This window comes from Caretta caretta, chromosome 7 (genome assembly GCF_965140235.1).
Source record: "Caretta caretta isolate rCarCar2 chromosome 7, rCarCar1.hap1, whole genome shotgun sequence".
In the NCBI taxonomy this organism is placed as follows: Eukaryota; Metazoa; Chordata; order Testudines; family Cheloniidae; genus Caretta; species Caretta caretta.
The window spans coordinates 100,766,891-100,780,021 of NC_134212.1; the positions used below are offsets into that span (position 1 = coordinate 100,766,891).

The 13,131-nt window shown below is 39.5% G+C and overlaps 1 long non-coding RNA gene across 2 annotated transcripts in view; it reads right to left on the reverse strand.

The window, feature by feature from the left end:
* The window catches only part of LOC142072823 (uncharacterized), an 84,970-nt gene that overhangs the window by 71,683 nt on the left and 156 nt on the right, over positions 1-13,131 (reverse strand). For both annotated transcript variants that reach the window (XR_012669409.1, XR_012669410.1), the window contains exon 1: positions 12,740-13,131. This exon is cut by the window's right edge and continues 156 nt beyond it. This is a non-coding gene — a long non-coding RNA (uncharacterized LOC142072823). The remainder of the gene's footprint in view (positions 1-12,739) is intronic.

Genomic DNA, 13,131 nt, shown 5'->3' on the forward strand with positions numbered 1-13,131 from the left:
GTGGCACACATTAGGAGAAAACATTGCACCCTTGTTACTGAGCACAGATTTAAAGAGCAATATTGGTTATAGCTATGGCTGAGCATTCAGCCACAGCTGAGGATTTAACACGTTCCCCAAACTGTGAAGCTCAGTAACAAGGAGCAGGTGTACTCCCTTAATCAAAGAGGCTTGTAAAGCCTCACCATTTCTCTTGGCTGCTGGTTATGTCTTTAAGAGAAGAAAATGTGCTGGACAGCATACTGAGAAAGGAAAACGTATTTAGGGAAATGGTAATTAAAAGTCAATTCATTATGTTCCTCCACCCTGCTCAGAACTACCAATATGCATCCAAAATGCAGATAACTAAAGACTTATTGGCAAGCTATTTTCATGTGCAAATATCATGGCACTACCAAGATTACCTTTAACATCTTTGCACAAGTCCATTTTCAATGCTACAGCAAGGACACTTATGGGTTACTAGTACTAAGACCTTCTTAGTGTATGTGCAAAGTCCTTCAAATGGCATGTGACCAGGATTCATCACCAAATTTGGGCTGTTAGTTGAATCATGAGCTTCCCCAGTTTGGGCCAGGTACTGATGGGGAGTGCAACATGAATGCTGATCCATGCCCCCCAGTACCAAGAACTGATCTGATTCACGGGAAATTTCATTCAAACAAAATGCAGTGGTAGACACATCCAGCAATGTCTTAAAAGACTGTAGTTCTCCTCCTGCAGAGTCTGGATTGCTGCAAAGCCAACCCAGAACAGCCTTAATACAAAAGTCAATATCCTCTGAAGGCTGTTCAGTGGGCTATCTGAAATGAGCGGATGGCTGTTTAGTCAGTAATGGAGAGAACAACATCCCAACTGGAAGTAACTGGTGTCCTTAGCAGAAAGACAAAGAAACAACTCATTTTATTATACATAAAGGTCCCTGTCAGAATCAGGACCTCGTATTACAGTATTAGGTGCTGCACAAATGTGCAGGAGGGCACAGATCCTGTCCTGACAAATTTACAGTCTAAGCTGAATTACCTTTCTCACTGCACAGATGGTCCCTTCAGGTCAGATTTGAGCTACACTAGTGGAACAATCTTGTTTTGCAGCTCCCCTTGCAATACCTTCTGTGCTGCAAACAGATATCTTCTGTTTCCAAGGCTGCCAACCTGATACTTTCTATGATCATTAAATTAAATAAATGTTTGAAATTTAAAAACAAAACAAATATTGGCATTAGAATAATGAAAAACATAGGAGATGTTATTTGAATTTATGACAGGGGTTAACATTAAAAGTTTTAATTTCTTAAATCTAACTGCATTCCAAAACTGTGCCTTTTCCATTATTTAAATAATCAGTCTGATTTTGTAACTATAATTTTGTTCCAAATATCTTCAAACTAAATAATTGTGCATCACTTCCAGACATGTAATAGTAGTTTAAGATATCTATCTGTCAAGTAGAGCTTGCTAAAAGATCACAACAGGAATTCCATCCTAAAAGAATAACCAATACCAATAAAGATCTTCAACCAACCTAAGAAAAAACAAATAAATGAACAGCATCAGCCAAAGTTTGCTCTAGCTAGTCATGCTCTTTATACACGGCATACACCCTCATATGTTTCGGTATCAAATATTAACTTATGGAAGAAGTCTGGGAAACCCAGTACTTGTGAAGGTCATCCTATTTTATGAAAGGGAAAAGTGGGATGAGGTGATAAGTTTTTATCGGACCAACTTTTGTTGGTGAAAAAGGCAAACTTTCAAGCTCCTCACTGCTTTTCTTCATTTTCATGACCAAAAAAAATTCAGTTTCAACTCCACTTGAAATAGGTAAACTAAATAGTTAAAACAGAGCTTTACCAGTAGCTACCTATTGGTGGTAATGTTTTGTTTTGCTTTCTCCTATGTTTTTTGTTGAAAGTTGAGATGGGTACATTCATGTGTTTAATATTACTGGAAGCTGAAAACACACTAACTGACTAAAGAAAGAGTTGTAAAAGAAACTTGCTGTTCATTAAAATATTTTGAATACAAGCATTCATCACCTTCAATATTTACTTTGGGAAGAAAATTTACATCTGGAAAACCACTATGTTTACAACAAGGAAAATAGTTGTCTTTGTGCATTTTTCTTAAACACTTAATAATTAAAATGGAGTTAAACGGTTTAAAATAGTAATTAATAAACCTATTACAAGATAAATATACTCATTGAGCATTTGAGTAGCAAGGGTAAATAGATTTTTTTCCCTGGTTTAAGGAGATGAAAAGCATTATCTCTCCATGTTGTATGCAGTGTAGTTGTATCCTTGTGGGTGCCAGGATATAACAGAGAGACGGTGGCTTTTTATTGGACCAACTTCTGTTGGTGAGAGAAACAAGCTTGCGAGCCACACAGAGATCTTCTTTCCCAGACCTGAAGAAGATCTCTATGTATCTAGGAAGCTTGTCTCTCCCACCAACAAAAGTTGGTCCAGTAAAAGATATTACCTCACCCACCTTGTCTCTCTAATTGTGTCAAGTCACAGAGATGAATTTTACTAAAGCATGACAGTAATCGTATGGTAAAGTCTCAAGGATCGATCCCTTTTAGTTCTAAACACTACTGTTTTCTTTGCAGATGCAGAACAAGAAATGTGACTTTTTTTAAACTTTCCATACCGATGCATACTTCATTTATCCTACAGAGTTTCATTACACCCTCCAAAACAGAACCACAGTCTGAACAGGTGAAAAAAATGCTCTTCAGGTTGCAGGTCTTCTAAAGTACAGAGACAGATAAATAGAATCTAATCCATAAAAAGGTAATAGTGTCTCTAGAGACTTATCACCATTTATTCAGAAAATATAACGCAAACTTCTTGTCAAAACAATGAGTGTTCCTAGTTCTGCACAGACTCCTTCTCCTCACTGGCATGCAACTAATTCAAATGTAAACAAACTATGTAGAGGGCAACAAAAGAAAGGTAAGTCGCAGGAGTGCGCAAATCCTGGGTACCAATGATTAGCATGATTTTTTTAACCTTCCCATGGTTTCATATAATGGTTATTAAGCACAAATAACTAACATATCTACTCTCAGGTCACATTTGTGTTGCACATGATAATACAGTCACTAATTCATTGCCATAACGCCATGGTTCCACTTTCTTTTTACAATCGTTTCAGGTATTTTGTCTTAACCTTATTGTTAATAAAACAGTTTGGCTGCACTGGAGGACTGAGAATATTTGAAGCGAGAGGCAGTTGAAAATGGTGTGATACAGCAGGTTCCTTGTATGGCACCATTATGCTCCTGTGGGCTAAACAATATGGGGGCTAGTAAAATGTTAATGATTAACCATATGTAAATTCCACTAGTTGATTATTCAAGCAGGCCAATATTGGTAAAAACAGTTTTAGTCTGTGTGCATTCCTATAAAACTTCAATTGCTCTTTCTGATCTAATCCTGCAATGCAACGACCCAATTTACGTTCCTAGAAATGTCTCCTAATGCTTTTATTTAAAGTGTCTAGCGCTAACCTGGGATAGCTCTGTGTGCCCAATGCAAACTTGCTGGGAGAATACATTTTCTGCAGGGATTATGTAAACGTAATCAAAGCATCAGTGCAGATGTGTGAAAATGGGAATGAGTTAGCACGCGTGTTACATGCTATTATTCCGCAAACGTTGTCTTTAAATTGAAGCGCTCATCCATCAGCTCCTGGTAGCGGAATGCACTTGGTAGGGAAGCACCACGCCAAGGCCGTGTGACCGAGACGTGTGCTCTATAACTAGTACTCAAAACAAGTTTAGAGCACAGCATTCAAACAAGTCCGGCTGAGAAATCTACCAAAGGGAACCAGATGTAGAGGCGTGTCGAGCTTTACTCCTCTTGGGGGAGGCAGACCAGACTTCCTCCGTTTCTATTCATTTTAGACCGTTTTTAAAGTCTCTACCTCTGGTGCTGAAGGATTTTGCAATGTGTTTCAGGGAAGCCATTTAAAATCTCCCTCTCTTCCTCATTCAAATGGTCACATCTTGAGACAGAGCTGGTAACGGCCGAACGCTGCTGGCCCTAACCCAACAGACGGACAACCAGATTTGCCCCTTTGGTCTGAATGTTTTAAGTAGGAAACTTGTGAACGGGCATTTCCTGCCAGCCAAGTCACGCCATGCGCCCTACTTGCGGCTCTCTGCTGTGCACCTTGTATGTCCCCTGGCTGATCTTCCACAAGGGAGGTCTGCGCGTTGCCTGTGCTAAATGCTCCTCATCAGCGCTCCCCCTCGCTAATTCGCAGCAGCCCGTTCCCATTGGGGAGAGTGGGCGAAAGTCTCTCCCCAGGGAAGTGGCACAAATCAGAGGCACAAGTCCTGCTGTCACATCCCTCAAACCTGCTGTCCTGGTGCTGATTTCTCTCCCAGCTGACCCAAGCTCAAGGGCGGGAATCGCAAGGCACTTCTCTCCCGTTACAGGGCAGGCTCCCCAAAACTTTTCTCGGGCGGTGTGTTGCCTTTCCTAACCTCCTGCCTCCCCACCCCCATTTCTGCCCAGTCCCTCTAGCCTCCTGCTCCCGCCTCCCTCCTGTTTAAACCGGGGGGGCGCTTGCGCACTCCTGCGCGCCGCACATCACTTTGCCCCACAGAGCTTTCCCGAGATTGTCGTAGGGTAAGTAATGTATTAAATAGCACCGATCACACACACTCCTCAGCCCAGCTTTCCTCCACAATAAACACTATCCTCCTTTCTGAGTTTGGGGCGTTCAGTAGGAAAACCTGTCTGTTGCCTAATTACCCGTGAAAGGTAAGCGATTGGGTTTCCAAGTCCCGTGTGTGTGTGTGTGTGTGTGTGTGTGTGTGTCTCACCGCGGCGTGGTCTGATTCTGCATAAATGGTAGGGAAAGTTGCACAAGATTGTGCGTGTGGATGAGTAAAAGGATAACGTAAAATCCGAACTGCAAGGAGTGACTCTCGCTCCATTCCTTGGGCTGCACTGCCTACAATTAGGCTGGGACAGATTGATCAAACAGGGCAGCAGAGTTATGCTACTTACTGTCAATTTGCTACATACATCAAACAGGTTATAAGTACATGTGTATATTATATATCTTACCTCGCAGTTACTTTCCAATAATTTTAAGTGTCTATTTCTATGTGGATGTCTTTGCGCTATTCGTCCTTTGCGCACTAGTATGTTACCCAGACTTACTTTGTTTAGACGATTTAAGAGGATAGGTGGGAGCTAATGAATCAAAGCGGGTTTGAATCCTGTGTACAAAATCGGGATTGCTGCTATGTTGATCATTGATGTTGATTATTTAACCGAATAATCTGGCTTCCCCTCACCACCACCACCACCCACACCCCAACCCCCAATACAAAAGCAAAGAACACAGTCAAGTACTGAAGGGGCTGAAACGCCACGGTGCCTGAACTAAAACGCAAGAAGCAATTAAAACTCCTCCTTTCGGATTAACAACCAAAAATTGATCGATCTGTCAGGAATACTGTTGATTTATGAAAGGTGCTTATTTCCTTGGTATGGAGAATTTTATGTTCTCTAGGTGAAACTGAGTTCACCCAGCTCCAGAGTAGATTGATGTTTTAATAAAAATAAATAAAGGGAAAAAGCTAGCCTGGTCTTTGGGGACATCAACTCTCAAATCGCAGAGTTAGACTAACAAATCAAATTGCATTATCTTTACATTTCATATCTTTTAATCTAATGTCTAAAAATTGCAGGCAGTGCTAAAGCCTTTATTATTTTTAAAGTTTTAATATAGTGTTTAAAAGTTCAAATAACAAGTAATCAATGTTTCATAACCAAAATGGCACAAAGAAACGTTCAAGTTATTTTTATAAGTGACTTAAACAGCAATCAAAATATAAGAAGAGTGTTATGTGAAAAACCCGGGTTTTGCCATTCCTGCTGTAAATGCAAATGAAAGTGTCCTGTAGATGGCACACCGTCCCCACACTAGAGTTTAGCAAACTCCTTTCTCTGCTACAAGAGGGAAATTTGGTAGAGAGAAATGTCGATCTCAGCACTTGTTGTTTATCTAAACTAGAATGTATTTATTTCCCAACAACTACTAAATTGATTTAAAAATAAACTTCAAAAACAAGTTACACGTTTAGCAATCAGAGCTGAATTAAAAACTAACTGTTCAGCTAGTCACCAAGTGTGTGATCAGTGCTTCTGGACATTTACAGTGGAATTAGAAGTCCGTTTTGAAACGAAAGATACCAGAACAACACAAGGTGATCATGTATACGCAAATAAATGGCCAGCCTAGCCTTGTGCAGCTGGATCTGCCTAACGGTTGTGAGGACTGAAAGTTCAAGCGTTCTCATAAATCAGCTTTGTGGTAAAATGTGTCTATCCACCACACAGGCTGGACAGCGCTGACAGAACTCAAACAGCAGACGAACGCTTGGACACGTTTTTCTTTGCAATGTAAATTTCAGCGGGACAAATTGCTTATTAATAGTCTAGAAGAGAAGCCAGTTTCTTTCTTTCTTCTTTTCTTTATCTGTTTTTATTTCTGCATGGCCCCCAGCTATGCTCTGGGCAGCCTAACCGCCCAGCAGTTATCTCTTCATTTCAATATCCTAAAGAAAATGCAAATCACCACAGTGTGGCCTTTTAAAAAAAGTTAAATTAGCAACAGCTTTAAGTGACTCCATTAGTATGGAAACCATACAAATGTTTAATGCTGGACTAGCTTTCTTTTTTAGCAGTATTTATTCTGGTCTGTACATTTAGCAAAGGTTCTGATTTAATTAAAAAAAAATTCTTCATCTTGGAAGAACCCGGAGTAAAACAAGTAAGTGACATTTACCAAGGTAAACTATCCAATAGCCATTAAATTGTATCTCTAATAGGCTTTGCAGAGAGAGACTGTCGTGTAACTTTGCAGATCATGGACCTGCTTTTAAGGCTTTAATTATTTAAAAGACAGTTATTGCTCACAAAGAAAGTCTAAGTATATGGAAAGCTCTGGGGCTAAAAGAAGGGGGCCCTTGTGCGCATTCTTTTTCAAGGGCAGGAGTACTATCTTCATTCTTTGACTTACTGTCATATCACTTTCGTGTCCCCTATCAGTTTATTTCATTACTGGAGCTGGCTGACCTATCCAAAGGGCCGGGCGTTTGCCCACTGCACGACTTCCTTTATGTTGACGGAAAAGGAAATATACATCCTCCATAATGGTCTGAAACAGCTATTGGACATTTGGCTTTGGCTGCAAAGTAGTTATTCATAGCTGAAACTTTTGTTAACCTACTGTCCAAAAATTACGCTGCCAGGAGATGCAGGACTTTCATTTCTGAATTAAACGGACACACTTTTTATTAAACGTTATCATTGTGCCATGAAGATTTTACTGTATATTGGGGGTATTATGTTACTAATCCCCTTTAGGTCAGAGCATGAGCGAGAGAAAATCCTCGACCAGGAAAGAGTTAAGATTTATATTATTCAGGAGAGGTCTTATTAGGATGTAATCTAACTACTGCATAATAAAAAGTGAGAAGTTTTGAGACACCTTTCTTGATTATACCTTTGGCGATACTTTAGGTTTTACATTTAATTTGCATTTTGTTCTTAGTGAATACTGAAGTCTTGAGTGGAGGATTGAATTTTATTAGGACATCTGGACTGACAATATCAAATCAGACACCAACGTCCCAAAGCATGCTAAAATTTCAGAGTTAATTAGAACGAAGTGTGTTTAATTAAAGCCAATTATAATATCTGAAATTATCTGATCGATGCTTGTTTGTTCAGTTTGCGTCAGTTTATATTTTCATCGTAGCATAAAGGAAAACTGATCGATTTGCAAACTTCTTTTATGAAAGTTTTTTTTGGTTTACAAATAAATAGGTATGTACGGTACAGTGCTCAAATGGTGAGAATGACAAATCGTCATTAAAATAAATACAGATGAACTGCCTCTGTGCAGTTTCTTTCAGGGTCAGAGCAGTGTGTTGAGCAAGGAAATGTTTCTCACTTCCTAAAACGCTGCGAAACTTTATTATAAGCACGAATGAAACAATCTTTCCATTCTCAGCAAGGTCCTTCCTAGCTCGGCAGTTTTCATCTCCGTTTCTATATTTGATTTCTGTTTTTCAGTCTTTATTGTGACAAACAGTTTTAAAGGCTGCGGACCTCTGTGCCAATGTGCCTCCATACTGCTTTTGATTTGCAATCCACGCACATGGATAGTTTTATCTTTAAGGAAAGCCCTCTTTCCTTGACACACAACCGCCAGGGTCACCTACACGATGTAGCTATAGAAAAAGTTTACGTCTAAAAGAAACGGGGTGGGTTTTTAAGTTTAAAAACGTTCGGGTTTCAGAGAATCTAATCGTGGCACCAGAAGCCCACTTCTAAACGTTTTTTGGTGTAAAATATCATTGCATAGTTTAACAGATTGTTTATTCATAAATAACGGTATTCTCATACTATGCACGTTATTTGCCAAATAAAATGACTTTTTATATATTTTGAAGTTAGTCGTACGTCAGTGGAAAGATGTAAACTATACTTTAAAAACCGAACTAGACACTTACAATATGAAAAAAATCATATTGCTGGCAAAAGCGTTTATGCAATATAAGAACATATAAGAATATTACAATTACTTCAGGTATCTTGCTCAGACAGCCCTCTCAGACGTCCCGTTTGTTAAGTAGGGTTAAATGATCAGCAAGACCTGTTAAAAAGAAAGCCAAAACTGCAGGCCAGTAAAGATGAGGTTTTTTTCTGAAATAGTGGTAGATAAACATATAATTTCCTTATCCCTAATAAGACAATATGAAGTATGATAGTTTTTTCTTGCGATCTAGATCTGATTTGAGATGAAAATCTCTTCTCTCCACCCCAGGAGGCGCTGTTTATCAAACTTCATCGCCTTCGCACGATTCCTCTACACTAGAAATTCTTCACTTACAGAATTAAACATCCTTGCTCAGACTTTTTGTTGTTGTTGTTTAATGAAACTCATCTAATATTTTAAAAGGTGCCTTCCTTTCTTTACCTTTCGCTGATATCCCATCATGACAATTAACTCGAGACCCCCTTTTTTTTCGGACCCAAGAGGAGGTGGGGAAGGGGAGGGACAAACAAACAAACAAACGTGTGTTCTTATAGATCCTAAACATCTTGAGCATAACATTTACGTTACAAATAATGAAACTAGTTACAGAAAAGGACTATTTTATCTCCCTGGGGCACCAAAAAGAAAGGACAAATGTTTGGCACTCAGAACACACACATAGAGTATATCTATATAAACCTACTTTTGTCTCTTATTATTATTATTATTATTATATTATTCTTTCCAGACATTATAGGGCAAGGCTTATGTGATTAAGTATATATAGTCCGTACCTATTTTCATTCGACTCTGGATGTTTAAGAATCTGAATCCAAGTCAAGTATCTGAACAACTAAGACAAACAAACAAATAAATAAATCGCGAGGCTAGTAAGAGAAAATATAGTGAGAGTTTCTTAAATCCGTGATGAAGTTTAACCTGCCCAGCACATAGCTTTGTGTGGACGATTTAGCATACGGATCTTTTTTTTTAAATCCCCCACGTCCACTCTAAACCGTCCTCCTTGTTTGTCCCTGTAACTTTGCCCTTTGTGTTGGGGTTGTTGTGAGCTGTTTGGAAGGAAGTGGTGGGTTTGATTTAGTGAAGAAACACAGACAGGTAGGTCGGCTGCAGTTCCAGCTCTTGAAACCTTTTCAGCATCTCTGTGCTTGTCGCTTCTCCCGGAGAGGAGATGGCAACTGTGACCAGGGGCCGCCAAACCTCTGCGCCCACAGCCAGGGAACACATGTCCTGTGCAGCCCCGGAGCCCAAAACTCCAGCCCTGGATGCTGGGGGATGATCCCCGCTGCCTAATCCCGTTGCTTGCTGCATTAACACCTTGTGCCGGAGCTGCCGGAGTGTTATTAGTTCAGACTTTCTCTGCAATATCGATTTCTTAAAAACTGCACCGTGTTATACTAATTAAGACTTAGCTAAGTCTTTCCCCCTCGAATTTACACAGCGAACTGTATTCTGAAATATCAGTCAGCGGTCAACCCCCCTAAATGGGGAATCTACTTTACCTGGGAATTCCATTGCTATATTAAAAATACCTGAAACGCGAATTTATAACTCCTCTGAAACACAGGAAACAAGAGTTAGAGATGCGTTTCGGTTAAATCAGGCATAAATTACATCTACTGTAACCAAACACGTTAATAATGAAGGCGCCTTAAAACAATAAAATTGAAGAATGTATGCTGGCAAGTTTGATTCTCATCCTGTACTTGCCCCTCTAAGAAAGCAATCGTAAATTAGCGAAGGACAAGATTGAAACTAGTGTAGTCATCACTTCTGCAGTTTCCCAGCTGAACTTTCAACTGAAAAAGTTTCTTTGGTAAACGAAGCTCTCACACACTGGTAGAAGGAAAGGAGCAGCACTGGATGCGAGCACCATGCAGACCAGTGTTGCAATTTACTGCAAAGTGCATACGTGTGAAAAGTGGTATGGTTTAAAACATCGGAATGTAACGTTTTCTTTCAGGACAAAAATTTGAAATGATTAAGATAATAGTCCCAAGAGAATTGTCCTGAGGAAAAAATAATAAAGTTGAGGAGAATCCTATAACGGCATTGGAAATGAGGCTATCAATTTTAATCTGTGAGAGCCATGTACAGTATGTGATTATGTGTTATTACGCTGTGTGTTGTTAGAACACTGGGAGAAGGAGGAAAGGAATCTTACACTTGATTTATTGTAGATGTTGAGATTTCCTTTTCAAGCTTTTACAAGGTGATGTCTGTACACTGGGATATGCTGAAGGAATAAACCGAAAGCCGGGAGAGTGGAAAAGCAAGGGAGGGCTCTGTCCCTTTAAGGTCACTGCATGCTCTGGTATGATGTTTAGGAGGACAGCTGGGCAATGGCCATCTGACTGACTTCGGCTTGACATCTGGGAGCCCACTGGTGTGTGGCACGCGAATCGCTTGATGTCGCTATTTAAATGCAAATTTGTGGGGGATCATTGAAGCCTCACCCCGTAAATTCACACAAAAGGAATACTTCACACTCTGTAAGGAGGAGGGTCGTTACTTCGGGAGGTCTTGGCTGCAGCATGCAAATCTCATTCAAATCCACACACCTTCTGCATGACTAACTTTTCTAAGGTCAAGATTTGGTAACTACCACGCTTCCCAGAATGATCCCAGGCAGAATTTAGACGTGTCATGTACCTGCTCAGACAAGATACACTCATTTCGGAGCCTCTCCTTAAGACAAGCTGTTTCCAAGGAAAATGTGTTTCTTTCCAGACCTATTTTGTTTGCTAAGGACGCTACTGGCCTCTCTGATCCGCCTGAGATTTCAAAAGTTAAAAACATTAAATACAAGTTAAGCATCAAATGAGCAGAACGCGTGCACCCATTACACTCTGCACTCTTCCACACTGCAGAGCTAGGTTTCTAATCTGGCAACTATCTTTTCTGTCACAATGTGTGCATTACACGGACGGAGGGACAATTTGTCCCTCTTTAAATGTGAACTTTGATTATTTTATTCAGACTCCAGACTACGGTATGGGCGCTTTTGAGTATGCTTGCCCTCCATGCTAAACATAAATCTAGATTTTAAGAATATCACACACAAGCTACTCCTTGCCTCACATCAATCTGGAAAACTCAGATTTTGTGGGAGGTTGCTTCTTGACAATACGCACCCTACAAGCAAGCTCGGTTATTATGGTACAAATACAGAGACATCCTATGTGAGTTTCTTACTGCATGTAGCTTGTAGCCAGCAGTATAGTGACAACAAAGATAAAGTTGGTGAATGATAAAGACCGTATTTTCCACGCTTTGGGTGCAGGACCAGATGATCTAGAAAATGAGCTGAAATAGATTCAGCCTCAGAGCCTGTTGTGAAGAGCAGCTGATTCCCCTATTTCTGGCCAGATGGCTTCTGAACACAGATTTGCATTCATTTTCGCTTAATATCGTCCAAAATAGTGGGGCAGCTGCATTTGTTGTCAAAAAGGTTTAAAACTCTCTTTCTTTCTGGGGCAGGATCGTTACCTTATGTGACGGGCTTATGGAACTTTTTCTCTCTCTCTCTCTCTCTCTTTAGTCAACAGTATCAGATTTAAAAGGATTTGTTTTAAAACCTTCTAATTTGGTAATCAGATTTAAATCGCCTTGGCGCGTGTAATCTGAATTAAAGATACTGTAAATGATTTTAAGCATTATGCTTTCGTTAGCACAGGAAAGAAACAACTTCAGCATTGGTTTGTATATTTTAGAAAATATGTTACAATTAAAGCATTGTTCAGTATTTTCAACTTATTTTTAAGATAATGTATTTTGCATATTATGAGACCAGAAGCCTTAATTCATTTAGTGCACTGCACAAATCCAAAGCCTCTAAACACACACATGCAAACAAATACCATTTTTTAAACCAGAGCCCTATATTGTTTTGAAACTTTAGTTTGCTTGTCATACTACGGTAAAAGTGTTACATTTTACAATCTCTTCTACTGTAACTGAAAAGCTCTGAGTTTATTATGAATACAGGAATTTTCTTTTAATTTATCATGAATAGTTTCCATACACTTTGATTTAAGGTTATTAACATTCTATAGACAGTGGCATCTTTAATATGTGGCGATCGCTTCTAAAGACTAATCTCATTACCCTCAAATAGTCATAAAATATGATTTTATTATACTTACGTATTTAATTAGACGGCCAGCAATGTAATGGATTTTGAGATCGGGTAGAGCAACAGCTTTGATAATTCACTTATCTTTGGCAATAGTCATTAACCCCCAACACCAGCAAAATAGATTGCTTTCTAACACATCTTTTTTTCTCACCCCTTGGAGGAGGGATCGGGGGTCTCCTGATAACACAAATCGGACTTCGATTTTCACCCATTAATTAAAATATTAACGTACATACCCTGCCAATTCACAAAAAGGGAAGTCCTAACCTATGCAAGGAGGAAAGAGCTCATCATTCAATACAGTTGTTGTGCTCAAGTCTTTTTCTTTTTTCTTTTTCTTTTTTTTTTTTTAAATCAAAGAGGGGGTGGAGTGTGGGGTCTGATTTGGCTCTGTAGGAA